Source organism: Choloepus didactylus, chromosome Y (assembly GCF_015220235.1).
Source record: "Choloepus didactylus isolate mChoDid1 chromosome Y, mChoDid1.pri, whole genome shotgun sequence".
Lineage (NCBI taxonomy): Eukaryota > Metazoa > Chordata > Mammalia > Pilosa > Megalonychidae > Choloepus > Choloepus didactylus.
In genome coordinates, this window is record NC_051335.1 from 32,829,348 (window position 1) to 32,833,565 (window position 4,218).

Here is a 4,218-nt window from a genome sequence, read left to right on the forward strand (position 1 = left end):
CTAAGGTTGCAAGTAAGAGAAACAGGAGCTAGCTTAAGTAAAAAAAAATTGTTTTTATATATGGTGGTTGTTTTAGTTTACTAAAGTTGCCAAAATGCAATATACCAGAAATTGATTGGCTTTTACAATGGGGATTTAATAACTTACAAGCTTACAGTTCTGAGGCCATGAAAATGTCCAAATCAAGGCATTAACAGATGACGCTTTCTCTGCAAAGACTGGTTACCAGCAAACCTGGATTCTCCTGTCATATAGCATGACACATAGTGATACCTGCTGGTCTCTCTCTTCTTTCCTAGGTTTTGTTGCTTCCATCTTCTGGCTTCAGTGGCTTCCTCTCTGTTTCTGTGATTTCTGTCTGTTTTCTGTGTGTCCTTATTTCACAGTTTCTCTGGCTTTTCTCTCTAAGCCCCTCTTACTAAGGACTCCAGTAAGAGGATAAAGACCCACCCTACATGCAACCCTACATGAGGTTGGTTGCATCTTAAATTAAGACCCTACTCACCAAATGATCCCACAGGAAAGTATTAAATTTAAGAATATGATCTTTTCTGGGATACAAACAGCTTCAAATCATTATAGCAGTAGATAGGTCAGAATAGTGTTTACCTTTGGGGGAGAGTGACTGGAAGGGGAAAGGTGGGAGACTTCCAGTGTGCTGAAAATGCCCCACATCATGAATTTGGTAAATATATGCATGTATATAAAAATATGTAAACTTGCATATGTAAAACGTCACTGAAATACACACACACACACACACACACATTTTTTTAAAATGCAACTGGAATATATCACGGAATTCAAGGGCAGGAATTTATCTGGACCTCAGAATGGGACTAGAACCAGTTAGGTGAAAGTAAGTCACACACAAACAAGGATGGTCCAGGATAATGGAAACAAACAATCTTGGGGTGGATTCTTGGGGCAGTAGGTGAGCCAAGCTGCTTTAAAGACAGTTTATTCAGGGGAGGCAGTTTATCCCTGCAGTGGAGGAAATACATCAGGCCATCATTGCCTGCTGTCTTTTGACATTAAAGCCCTTTGCTCTGGTTCTATGGTCACTAAGCAACCTTCTGATTAAAATGTGGTCCCCCACATAGATACCTACAAGGAGATAATGGGCCAGCTAGCCAGCATGAGTAATCCTTCTCTTTTGGCCTTTATTTCTCATTGCAATGAGATTTTAAAAATGAAATCTCTTTTGTTATGTTTTCTTATTATAAGAGTTACATATGCTAATTATAGAAACTACAGACAAGAAAAATGGGACCATAATGAGCTCCCATAATCCTACAACTCAGAACAACTACTTTCATGATTATTTCAGATCTTTTTATATTTATCTGTAGCAATATATATATGCTCATATATGCATATTTGCCTTTGCTATTCTAGCCTTCTTTTTTCTTTCTTTATTTAAAATTTCTTCAGATACCCAAGTGATACATGAATGTATTTTCATAAAGTTTTCAAACACAATACAGAATTATATAGAGTAAAATGTGAAAGACCCCAGAAGCGACTCATAGTAAATAGCTTCATGTTTACCCTTGCAGTTTTTTTATGCATTTAGATATCTAAATTACATATGAATGAAATAGAAAACCTAGGATCTTGCCATCATACATTTTAATAAGTACCTTTTTCTAAACTAAAGATTCTATCATGAATATCTTATCATGTCTATAAAAACAACTTACATTATGATTTTTAAAGGCTGCCCTGTATTCCATTGTATGAATGCACCATGATTTATTTAACTAATATCCTATTTTTGATCCTTTCAGTTGTTCTCAACCTTCTCCTGTTACAAACAGTGCTTCAATAAACACCTTCCTCTGTATAACTTTATGCACACGTGATCATTTCCTTGGAATAAATTCTCATCGGTAGAATTATGGGGTCAAATAGTGTGAACATTTAACGGTCCAATTGCCCTCCACAAAAGACCTACCAATCTAAACACCCACCACCCAAGTTATGAGAGTGCTCATTTTCCCCAACCCTTGCCCATGCTGGATATTTTCAACTTTTTAAATATGTTTCAATCTGATGGACACAGTAGGATAGATTTTTGTTGCTTTCATTAGCAATTAAAATTGTTTCTGAAGTTTATTCATTTACTTAGCAAATAAAATTCAGGACCCATTATGTGCCAAACACAATAATAGACACAAGAGATACAATGATGAACAAAGACAGCCACAGTCTTTGATCTTGTGGGGTTTACAATCTAATACAGAAGACACAAATTAATCAAATGATCACATAAATAAAGGCAAAACTCAACTGTCATCAGGTGGTAAAGATGTACAAAAAGGTCCATAAAATAGGGGTACTCGGAACATCAGGGAAGGTTTCTCTGAGGAAGTGATGCATAAGCTGAAAACTGAAAGAAGAGTTGGAGTAAACAGTTGAAGTGAGGAAGGAAGCAATCCATGGAAGGAAGAGCATGAACAAAGGCCCTGTGGTAAGAGGGAGCATGGTGAGACACTTGAAAGCAGACCAGTATACTCAGAGGACAGAGAGTGAGGGAGAGGCTGGAAGGTAGGCAGGGGTCAAATCAGTAAGGGTTGATCAAGTAGGTTAAGGGTTTGGGTCCTTATCCTAAGAACAAAGGGAAATCACTGAAGAGTTTAAAGCAGGGATATGGCCTGATCAGATATGTAGTGTGAAAAATCACTATGGCTCCAGTGTGAACAGATTGGAAAGGAGCATGAGTGGATGCAGGCAGATCATCCAAGAGGGCAGTAGTTGAGATGTGGGATAACGGTGGCTTGGACCAGTGTGGTAGTGTTGTAGATGGAGAGCAATACACAGGTAGAAACTCTGGTAGTATTAGGACAGATATTATGGAACCAGGAACCAAGCCATAAATGAATCATCACTAAGTCCTGACCACTCTCCATCCTGAATCTTTCTTGAAACTATTTCATAAACATTTTTCCAAACCAGGGCTCATCTTCTCCTGCCTGGACCATGCAGCAGTCACTTCTGTGTTCTCCTTGCCTCTGGTCTCACTACCTCCAGTTTGTTTTCCACACCTGTCAAAATATAGAATTTTTTTAAAAAATAAAATCTTTATTGAGATATAATTCATATACCATACAATTCAATTCATCCATTTAAAGAGTATAATTCAATGCTTTTTTGTATATTCAAGAGCTGTGCAACAATCACCACTATCTAATTCTAAAATATTTTCATCACCTCAAAAAGAGAACCCAAGTGAGACACTTCAGGGATCTTTCCCCCCACAGAAGCATTAAACAACCATCAAGAATGGGCAGAAATATCTTTCTAAAATCTCCAGAAAATGATGAAAGGATTGCAGTAACAGGGTGAGCACCAGATCAAGAAAAAGAACACTTAAAAGGGATAGGATATCAATAATAAGAAGGCTATAAGGGAATGCTGTATTTTCTACATTTTTTTTCCTGTAAAATACAAAGGGATACAATTTTGTTTCTTTAAAATAAAAAATAATTTTAAAGAAAGTGGTAGGATCTTATGGTTCATTGGCTGGCTTTTCCCCCTTTCTCTCACCAGCTCAGCACAGAGCTGGCCTGTGTTGCCAGTGCAGGTCCCAGGTCTTGGTTCTGGAGGGAGTACAGTAACCCTTGTGCACATACTGGGAGTATATATGCCTGGTCCAATCTGTCTGGTGGTGGCCTGAGGTACTCACCTTCCCAAAACTTGCCCTGCATGTAGAAGGTGGCTTACCCAGCTCTCCTACAGAAAGCTGTTGCCTGGAGCAATGGGTTGCTGGCTGTAGGACATGCAGTGGAGTGCCCAGGACCTTGTGGAAACTGTTTCCTAGGGAAAAGGGGACTTTCATACCCTTATAAATAGAGAATTCCCAGGGCCACCCACCCATGCTCAAGACAAAGGGCATGTACAGAAGGGATCAGGGAGGCCCCTACACTTTGTCCTGGAGCTATTCTCCAAACTCATTGTATGGATAATCCCTGAAGGGAAACACTTGAGCAGGTCAATCTGCAAAGACTGGGAGAAGTGTTTTCTTTTTCCCTTCTTTTTTTTCTCTTGTTAGTTCTTGGCACCCAAGGAAAGCTTTTTCATATCCTTAGCTGGATACAAGCATAAGGAATAGGCAACTCAGAGTCTCAATTCCAGTGATAGCACAATAAAATACCAAAATATCCAGGTTTCAACAAATGATTACAAAATAGGAAGTAATGGCCCAAGCAAAGGAGA